The sequence below is a fragment of the Bos taurus genome, chromosome X, assembly GCF_002263795.3.
Source record: "Bos taurus isolate L1 Dominette 01449 registration number 42190680 breed Hereford chromosome X, ARS-UCD2.0, whole genome shotgun sequence".
Taxonomy (NCBI): Eukaryota; Metazoa; Chordata; class Mammalia; order Artiodactyla; family Bovidae; genus Bos; species Bos taurus.
Genome location: NC_037357.1, coordinates 123864142 through 123875412, shown reverse-complemented (window position 1 = coordinate 123875412; position 11271 = coordinate 123864142).

Here is an 11271-nt window from a genome sequence, read left to right as displayed (position 1 = left end):
TTATAGTATTTGGTCTTACATCTAAGTCTTTAATCCATTTTTATTTCATTTTTGTGTGTAGTGTTAGAGAATGTTCTAATTCCATTCTTTTACATGTATCTGTCCAGTTTTCCCAGCACCTGTTGGTGATGAGACTGTCTTTTCTCCATTGCATATTTTGCTTCCTTTGTCATACATTCAGTTCAGTTTAGTTCATTCGCTCAGTTGTGTCCAACTCTTTGCAACTCCATGAATTGTACCACGCCAGGCCTCCCTGTCCTTCACAAACTCCCAGAGTTCACTCAGACTCAGGTCCATCGAGTCAGTGATGCCATCCAGCTATCTCATCCTCTGTTGTCCCCTTCTTCTCCTGCCCCCAATCCCTCCCAGCATCAGAGTCTTTTCCAATGAGTCAGCTCTTCGCATGAGGTGGCCAAAGTACTGGAGTTTCAGCTTCAGCATCATTCCCTCCAAAGAAATCCCAGGGCTGATCTCCTTCAGAATGGACTGGTTGGATCTCCTTGCAGTCCAAGGGACTCTCAAGAGTCTTCTCCAACACCACAGCTCAAAAGCATCAATTTTTCAGCACTCAGCTTTCTTCACAGTCCAACTCTCACATCCATACACGACCACAGGAAAAACCATAGCGTTGACTAGACGGACATTTGTTGGCAAAGTAATGTCTCTGCTTTTGAATATGCTATCTAGGTTGGTCATAACTTTCCTTCCAAGGAGCAAGCGTCTTTTAATTTCATGGATACAGTCACCATCTGCAGTGATTTTGGAGCCCAGAAAAATAAAGTCTGACACTGTTTCCCCATCTATTTCCCATGAAGTGATGGGCCCTGATTCTGTGATCTTCATTTTCTGAATGTTGAGCTTTAAGCCAACTTTTTCACTCTCCACTTTCACTTTCATCAAGAGGCTTTTTAGTTCCTCTTCACTTTCTGCCATAAGGGTGGTGTCATCTGCATATCTGAGGTTATTGATATTTCTCCCAGCAATCTTGGTTCCAGCTTGTGCTTCTTCCAATCCAGCATTTCTCATGATGTACTCTGCATATAAGTTAAATAAGCAGGGTGACAATATACGGCCTTGACGTACTCCTTTTCCTATTTGGAACCAGTCTGTTGTTCCATGTCCAGTTCTAACTGTTGCTTCCTGACCTGCATACAGATTTCTCAAGAGGCAGATCAGGTGGTCTGATATTCCCATCTCTTTCAGAATTTTCCACAGTTTATTATGATCCACACAGTCAAAGGTTTTGGCATAGTCAATAAAGCAGAAATATATGTTTTTCTGGACCTCTCCTGCTTTTTCCATGATCTAGCGGATGTTAGCAATTTGATCTCTGGTTCCTCTGCCTTTTCTAAAACCAGCTTGAACATCAGGAAGTTCATGGTTCACGTATTGCTGAAGCCTGGCTTGGAGAATTTTCAGCATTGCTTTACTAGCATGTGAGATGAGTGCAATTGTGCGGTAGTTTGAGCATTCTTTGGCATTGCCTTTCTTTGGGATTGGAATGAAAACTGACCTTTTCCAGTCCTGTGGCCACTGCTGAGTTTTCCAAATTTGCTCGCATATTGAGTGCAGCACTTTCACAGCATCATCTTTCAGGATTTGAAAGAGCTCAACTGGAATTCCATCACCTCCACTAGCTTTGTTCGTAGTGATGCTTCCTAAGGCCCACTTGACTTCACATTCCAGGATGTCATAGATTAAGTGACCATAGGTGCATGGGTTTATCTCTTGGCTTTCTATCCTGTTCCATTGATCTGTATTTCTGTTTTTGTGCCAGTACCATACTATTTGGATTACTGTAGCTAAATTCTATTTTATATTTAAAATGCAAATACCCATGGGAAAAAAGCTCTACTTCAGTGTAATAAAATTTTATATTAAAAGAAATGCCTGTCCCTTCCCCCAAAGGTTTCTCATGTGGATGTTTAAAAACACATTTTTCATAATTTCTTGGGTTATCCTACTCTACCCGTGGTCCTACCTACGACCCCTCTCTGTAGCTACCGAGGGTTCGTCTTTGAACACTCTGGGCTGCGTTAGTCATCAATGTGCCTTTGCAAATGCTGGTCCTTCTTCCTGCAACTGTCTTTTCTCTGCTCTCTACCTGACTCTCTCTACCCCTGGTACAATTATCACTTCCTCAGCAAGCCTTCCGCCAAGGGCCTCAGGCAGGATTCCCTTCCTTGTGCCTCTGGGTAGTTATTATTTAAGCTTGTCTCCCCGCTGAACTGTGAGCAGCTTGTCAAAGGCAGGGCATGTGCCATGTTTACTCTTCTGTCTCCAGTGTCTCACTGTCTCCAGTGATCAATAATGTTTCTTGTATTAATAAAATAATTCCCTGAGCTTCAATGTAAAGACAATAATGTTTGTTATGAATAAAATAATTTCCTGAGCTACAGTGTTAAATTAAGAGCACATAATCCTGGAGCGGCAGTTATGAACTCTACACCTCAGGGGTGCCAGAGCCATCTGGATAGAGTCCAGAAACTCTATCCCATAGGCCATATCAGCCTTTGACTTTTCTAATATTGACCATCTCCAGAAGCCTGCTTTGTATGAATTGAAATACCATGTTCTATCAAAAACTGCTCTTCTTGGGCATGGATGATAGGACTAAGGGAGAAGGGATAGAAGGAGAAAATGTCAACCTTCCATACAGAACCCTTTCCCTATCTCTAACATCCTTGGAGAGTTACATGCTTGCATGCATGCTAAGTCGCTCCAGTCGTGTCCGACTCTGCGACCCTATGGACAGCAGCCCACCAGGCTCCTCTGTCCACGGGATTCTCTAGGCAAGAATATTGGAGAAAGAATGTGGGTTGCCATTTCCTTCTTCTTGGAGAGTTACAAAGTCTCACCAAAAAGTCTTTGCTAGATTTTTAAAAGTAAGAACTACTGACATTTCACAACTGCAATTTCTCTGAAGATTAACAGTCTCTCAAGCCCACCTTCCTGGCATTCAGAAAGTGCATTTTCTGTAGCCTATAAAGCAGAGGGCAGGAAGGTGTTCTGATAGAAAATCTCAATACCAGACTCCTCTGGAGGCAGGGGCTACACTGAACAAATCAACCTAGGCAGAGTGCTTTAAAGGTCATAAAGATGAAAAAGGGTAGAGAAAACACGACCTTCAAGAAAAGAAAAAAAGAACCAGATGGGAGTCTTTGCATAACGTCATTTCAGATGACTATGGAAAAGACTGAAATAAACAGGTGTTCAGTTAAATGTCTGAATCTTTAAAAAAATTTTTCTTAACTTGAAGCTAATTACTTCACAATACTGTGGTGGCTTCCGCCTTACATTGACATGAATCAGCCATGGATGTGTGTGTGTCTCACCATCCTGAACTCCCCTCCCACCTCCATCCCCACCCCATCCCTCTGGGTTGTCCCAGAAGACCAGCTTTGAGTGTCCTACTTCATACATCAAACTTGCACTGGTCATCTGTTTTACATATGGTAATATACATGTTTCAATGCTATTCTCTCATATCGTCCCACCTTCACCTTCTCCCACATAGTCCAAAAGTCTGTGCTTTACATCTGTGTCTCTTTTGCTGTCTTTGTTACTGTCTGTCTAAATTCCATATATATGCATTAATAAACTGTATTGGTGTTTCTCTTTCTGTAGAAAAGGCTGTAGTTTCATCCACCTCATTAGAACTGACTCAAATGTGTTCTTTTTATAGCTGAGTAATATTCCATTGTGTATATGTACCACAACTTCCTGATCCATTCTTCTGCCGATGGACATCTAGGTTGCTTCCATGTCCTAGCTATTGTAAATGGTGCTGGAATGAACATTGGGGTACATGTGTCTCTTTCAATTCTGGTTTCCTCAGTGTGTATGCCCAACAGTGGGGTTTCTGGGTCATATGGCAGTTCCATGTGCAGTTTTTTAAGAAATCTCCACTCTGTCCTCCATAGTGGCTGTATTAGTTTGCATCCCCACCAATAGTGTAAGATGGTTCCCTTTTCTCCACACCCTCTGCAGCATTTACCGTTTGTAGATTTTTGGATAACAGCCATTCTGACTGGCGTGAGATGGTACCTCACTGTGGTTTTGATTTGCATTTCTCTGATAATGAGTGATGTTGAGCATCTTTTCATGTGTTTGTTAGCCATCTGTATGTCTTCTTTGGAGAAATGTCTGTTTAGTTCTTTGGCCCATTTTTTGGTTGGGTTAAATGTCTGAGTCCTAAATATGTTAAATTATTGTATCAGTCAGGATCCTGGTAGAAAACAACTTGCAAATGGGGTAAGTTGAGACATGTTTAATAAAGGGTTTAGTCATAAAGGATTGGGGACTTCCCTGGCAGTCCAGTGTTTAAGAGTCTGTGCCTCCACTGCAAGGGGCACAGGTCCAATCCCTGGTCAGGGAACTAAAATCCTGCTTGCCACATGGTGTGGCCAAAAGAAAAAAAAAAAAAAAAAAGACTGGGAAAGCACTACAGAATTCCACAGGGAGTACTTACACTGACCCACTCAGCTCCCATCCCTTACTGGTATTGCCCATTGATTGGACCCAACAGGAAGTCAGAGAGCAAGGGGGTCTATGGATGTAACTCATGCAGATCAACCTCTTGGGCCACAGGATGGGGAAGCTTGGAGAAAGCAGAGAGTGGTAACAAGATGCTCAGCACTGCAACAAACCCAAACAAATCAGGTGGGTCCCTGACCTACCTTTGAAGAACCTCTCTTCTTCATTTCCTTCTGCCTGAACAACCTGCTGATCTCCTATACATTTTACAACCATTGATTTGTGTTTGCTGTCCAGTCTCTGTGTCTTGGGCCTTTCACGGGCTTTAACCATTTGATAACCATAGGCCAGCGTGGCTTGGATGAGGAAGTGCCATTGGAATCAAGAGCGAAGAAGGTATCTGTGTAAATATCTAGGGTAAACCATTCTATGCCACAGGAAACAGCAAGTTTATAGTTCAAGTTCTGTCCCTCTGAGACAGAAAGGAGCTTGGAATGCTTGAGGGACAGAAAATTCATCCCAACATCCAGAGCTGAATGCTTAGTTACTTGTCAATGATTGGAATGATCAGACCCATCACCCCACACATAGGCACATGGAGTCCGTGACTGGATGAGAAACGGAAGCCTTGCTTTGACAAGCCATTTCAGTTCTCAGGACCTCTTTCATCTGTGAACTACAAAGCTTGACTGGGGTCTTTTGGGAGCTCACTTCCTATTCTAAAATGGTATGACTCTTCCCTGCTCAGGCTAAAATCATAACCGTCACAAACTCCTTGGGGAATTTTCTTGTGTTGTTGTGTCTATGTGCATACATGGAATCACAGTTAATCACTAAACTAAATCATCTATGTGCATGCATGGAATCACAGTTAAATCACTAGTTAGTGACATTATCTGAAAAATACTGTGTGGGCATCGACTGTGTTTTCTCCTATGGGGCCAGTGTGACTGACACCATTAACAGGAATACCTTTTGCACTCACCATCCCGTTGTTCCCCTTGCCCACTCCTGCCATGGATGTACATCCAACCTGTGTGCAAGGAAGGCCAGAGTGGCACAGAGTTGCCCTGGAGCAGCCCTGGGCCATGATGAATGAATGGGAGTAGGAGGGTCAATACCCCAGCTTCCTCTCCCTAAGATGGGACAACTCTGAGGTGTACCTCATACATTCCCCTAGAGATTCTCGGGGATATGAAACCCCAGTTGCCCACAGAGGGAGCCTGTTCTTGCACTGGCTTCTCTGTTTCTCTTCTTCTGTCTCACTTCCTCATTTCCTGACTGCTGCTCCTTCCAAATAAATGACTCGCACTTGAATTTTATTCTCAGATCAACTTCTGAGGGAGCCCTATCTAAGACAGCCAGGTGTACTGGGCAATACCAAGGAGCATAAAATATTTATCCAAACACAAAGAGCTCACCATCTGGTTACCAGTTTTTAAAGTAGACAGTAAAGCTTTGAAATACAAGTTTTGATGTAGCTGTCCAAGTTCTAAGAATACATTTTATGAAAATTATTGTAGTTGTACACAAACTTAGACACCAAAATGTTCATCTCCTGTCAAAGTATTGAAAATAATAGATAAAATTAGGAGATGTAAGTGACCTATCATAGGGAAGTGAATAAATAATGGTATATCCATATAACAAAATTTTTTCATGGGGACTGTCCTGGGCACTGGAGGATATTTCACAGCATCTGTGGATGCCAGCAATACCCCACCTCCAGTTGTAGCAAACAAAAGCATCTCTAGACATTGCCAAGTGTCTCCTGGGAGCAAAATCATTCCTGGTTCACAACCACTGGCCTAACAGAATTTCATATTGTGAAAGAGTTAATGACCACAAAGTCAAATAAGATGATTCAGAAGTTGTTTCAGATTTACATGAGTTTTTTTTTTTTTCATTTTGAAATAAACAGTGTCATATCAACATTTAACTTAAAGTTGAGCTATTTCAAATCCTAAAAGATGATGCTGTGAAAGTGCTGCACTCAATATGCCAGCAAATTTGGAAAACTCAGCAGTGGCTACAGGTCTGGAAAAGGTCAGTTTTCATTCCAATCCCAAAGAAAGGCAATGCCAAAGAATGCTCAAACTACCACACAATTGCACTCATCTCACACACTAGTGGAGTATTGCTCAAAATTCTCCAAGCCAGGCTTCAACAGTATGTGAACTGAGAACTTCCAGACGTAGAAGCTGGTTTTAGAAATGGCAGAGGAACCAGAGATCAAATTGCCAACATCCACTGGATCATCAAAAAAGCAAGAGAGTTCCAGAAAAACATCTACTTCTGCTTTATTGATTATGTCAAAGCTTTTGACTGTGTGGATCACAATAAACTATGGAAAATTCTTAAAGAGATGGAAACACCAGACCACCTGACCTGCCTATTGAGAAATCTGTATGCAGATCAGGAAGCAATAGTTAGAAATGGACATGAAAAAACAGACTGGTTCCAAATAATATATTGTCACCCTGCTTATTTAACTTATATGCAGAGTACATCATGAGAAATGCTTGGCTGGATAAGCACAAGCTGGAATCAAGATTGCTGGGAGAAATATCAATAATCTCAGATATGCAGATGACACCACCCTTATGGCAGAAAGTGAAGAACTAAAGAGCCTCTTGATGAAAGTGAAAGGGGAGAGTGAAAAAGCTGGCTTAAAGCTCAACATTCAGAAAACTAAGATCATGGCATCTGGTCCCATCACTTCATGGGAAATAAATGGGGAAAGAGTGGAAACAGTGTCAGACTTTGTTTTTCTTTTTTGGGAGGGGGGGCACCAAAATCACTGCAGATTATGGCTGCAGCCATGAAAATCAAAGATTCTTGCTCCTTGGAAGAAAAGTTATGACCAACCTAGACAGCATATTAAAAAGCAGAGACATTACTTTGCCAATGAAGGTCCATCTAGTCAAAGCTATGTATGGATGTATGGATGTGAGAGTTGGACTATAAAGAAAGCTGAGCACTGAAGAATTGATGCTTTTGAACTGTGGTGTTGGAGAAGAGTCTTGAGAATCCCTTGGACTGCAAGAAGATCCAACCAGTCCATCTGAAGGATATCAGTCCTGAATATTCATTGGAAGGACTGATGCTGAAGCTGAAACTCCAGTACTTTGGCCACCTGATGCAAAGAACTGACTCATCTGAAAAGACCCTGATGCTGGGAAAGATTGAGGGCAGGAGGAGAAGGGGATGACAGAGGATGCAATGGTTGGATGGCATCACCGACTTAATGGACATGAGTTTGAGTAAACTCTGGGAGTTGGTGATGGACAGGGAGGCCTGGTGTGCTGCAGTCCACGGGGTTGCAAAGAGTCAGACACGACTGAGCCACTGAACTGAACATTTGTGCTAGGAGAAGGGCCACTTCCTCAGACCTCTAAAACAACAGCAAATAAGAGGTTTGAAGGCATCATCTGTTCAGTTTCTAAGTTTAGGCTTTAAAAAGTTGAAGTCTTGCCAGCCTCATGGGACGTTTGTTACCCATCTGTCCAGACACCGCACGAAGAACATGAGATAAACAGAACCCCCCCCCAAATATTCTATATTAGAGACTTCCTCAGCATGATAATGTTCAGTGATTAACTGTGATTCCACGTATGAACACAGATGGAACAAGGCAAGAAAATTTCCCAAGGAGTTTGCGATACTTACGAGTTAGCCTGAGTGGTGAAGATTCCATCAAGACATGATTATTGAGCACCCACTCTGTGCCAAGCAGTGTTCCAAGGCTGTGAGGATACAGAGGGGAGCCCCTTATGCTGACCCTAGGTGAGTTCTCCATTCTAATGAGGGGTGCCAGTGATAAACACGGGCACATCTAGGCCAACAAGCTAAATCTTGGACAAGAACTAGACCCTGTGGAAAAGAGTGGCTGGATGGTGTGGAAGTGAGGGACGCCTTTAGCTGGTGCATCTGCGCAGAGATCTGGGCCTAGCCTGGTGAAAGCACACCTGCAATGAATGCCCTGAGCTGGGAATGAGTCGGAGTATTTGAGGAACAGAAAGAGAAGCAGCTGGATCAGAGCAAACAGAAGGTGAGAGGAGAGAGGCTAGGGCAGCTGGCTCCTTTGAAGATCTTTGCAGGAATTTTGGGTTGTATTTCATGACAGAAGGTGCAGGAAGAGAAGGGGAGGGACAAGGTCTGGTTTCTGCTTTGGAAAGCTCCTCTTGAGCACGTGCCAGAGTGACCTGGAGCAGGACGAGAGAAGCATCTGCTGTTTGGTCTCCTCGGGAGTCCAAGTGAGGCCAGCTGGGTTGGAGGGGTGGAGGTGAAGTGCTTGCATTTGGAAGGAGATTCGGGAGAAGTGTTGTTGGCCTATGTGGGCCTGGCAGTCCCAGTGTACTGAGCCAGCTGTGGAAAAACAGAGGCCAGAGTGAGGAGCTGGGGGCTTGGCAACGTGCTCGAGCTGCTTGAAGCTGAAGCTCCAGGGAATGAAGCAGTGACTTGTGACAGAGAGTGTGAATGCCAGGGCCTTGTAAACCCATTTTTATTTTTAAATAGGCTAACAGCCAGGGAGTAGGGCATTTTGTAACTTCCTTGGGAGTCAGAGCCAAGTGGCATCAGGAGCTGCTGCCTGTGTGAGCAGCACAGAGCAGAGGCCAAAGCACGGCTGGCTTGGGGGAGATCCTCTTATTCCTTCCTGAAAAATCCCTGTCTGGTGACTGATGCCTGAAACTCCACCAATCGAGAAATGTCTTTCAGGGTTGGGTTCGTAGTTTGGGACAAAATGTGAATTCCTTCCAGAAGGCAAAGCAGAGGCCAGCCATGAGACTGAGCCCTGAGGAACGTGACTTTCAGGACTGTCAGAAGTCAGAGGGGACAGAAGATTCTTTCTGGGTTGGAAACAGTTTTAGGGCTGTGGCACTGGAAGTCCTGAGGTGTCCAGTGGGTGACCGCTGGGTGAGCAGGTTTGGATGGGGTGAGGGGAGCTCAGAGAGAAGGAAGCCGTCCATCAGGAACTGAAAATGGGCAGGGGGCAAATATAGCCACACTTCCTGAGGCCACCCTGGCCTCTTGTGTCTGATCTGCACATCAGGAGGCCCTAGCCTCCTTCTCCCATGGCTCCTGGAACCTAACAGCTTTTCCAGGCTCCTCTAGGTGAATAACACCAACATTTAATTCAAAAACCAACATCCAGAGCATTTAAGTGACTGAAACAGTTTTGATGGCCATTGAAAACACAAATCAAAACCATTTTAATAGGCTGTAAGCCTATTTAAAAATAATTTTCTCACTGCATTTTATCCTTTAACGTGATCTTTGCTGAATTTTCTTATCTTTCAATTCACTAACTTAAAACGTCTCATCTTTGGAAGGCATTAAAATGAACAACATTGTTATTTCTGTCTTAATCACGTTTTATCCTACTTTTCACCCTACCTGTCTAACTGCAGGATACAGAAGCATTTTTTCCCTCCCTCCTTGTTCACTGGCCGCTCACAGTTTTATTCATTCTTTTCACTATTTAATACACATTTACTGAATTCCCATTATGCATCAGCTACTGTAGGAGATTCTGGAGTGATAGAAAAGTTAGATAGTTGTCCTCTGCCCTTGAGGACCTGCTAATGGTGGGAAGAAGATACAAACAAGTAATTAAAATGCCAAAGTTAAGCACTATAATTAAGATCTGCCAAAACCACTTGAAAAAATATGTACTAAAGTTTAATTTACACTTTCATTTACTAAGTAAATAAATCCTGTACGTTGATTATCACAGTATTTCCTTTTAGTCTTGTTTTTTTTTCCCCAAAATTCCTTGTGTTGGAGTACCATCTACTGAAAATGTCCTGGAAGTACAACTGCAAGGTTTTCTATTTCTTATGTTAGAGTGCCATCATGTGGAATTTTTATGTAATTGCCGGTCACCATTTTTCCATTCCTTATGTTAGAGTGCCATCATGTGGACTATTTATGTAATTGTGGTTCATCCTTGGTGTTTTTTTTTTTTTTTTTTTCCCATTTTTTATGTTAGAGTGCCATCTTTTGGAATTTTCTTGTAACTACAGAATGGATTATCTGTAGTTTTTGTTTCTTTGTTACAGTGCCGCCAATTGTTTTTGTTACATAATTGCAAAGTGTTGAACATGACTTGCTGACTAAGCAACAAATATTTTTCTTACTTATCAGGTAAGAGTGTCACCAGGTAGAATTTTCATGTAATTGTACACAGATATGTTTTTCTTGTTATTCTGGTTAGAATATCACTCGATTTTTTTCCTGCAATTGCAGATCAGATTTTTCATGTTTCTCACGGTAGCGTGCCCCCCAGTGGAATTACTGTGTAACCGCAGAACTTGTTTTTCTTATTACAGGTATTGCCTACTTTCTGAAAATTATTATTACTCCATTGTGTTTTATGAAACACCTAATTAGTAGGAGATGCTATTGAAAATAATACCTAATTTTCAGTAATCAAAATAAATCTGAAGAGGATTTTTGCTTTCACACACACAAAAAGAGCCATTACTGACTGTATTGATGTTGGTCTTTTGTTACAGTTAAGTGGCATTATTGAAACTTCTAGAAATCTGGGATTCTCTATACCCCATTTCTGTTTACAAAATGTTTTACAGGAACTTTGCTTTCAGATAGTGGGAAAACCTGTAATAGGATTGAAAAATGTGTTCTGCACTTACTTGATAATTCCACCACGTGGCGCCCAGATCACCATGGGGGTGGAAATACCATATAATTGCAAAACAAGTTTCTTATTATTCAGGTTAAGATGCCACCCAGTATAATTTTCCTGCAATTGTATAACAGATGTGCTTTCAA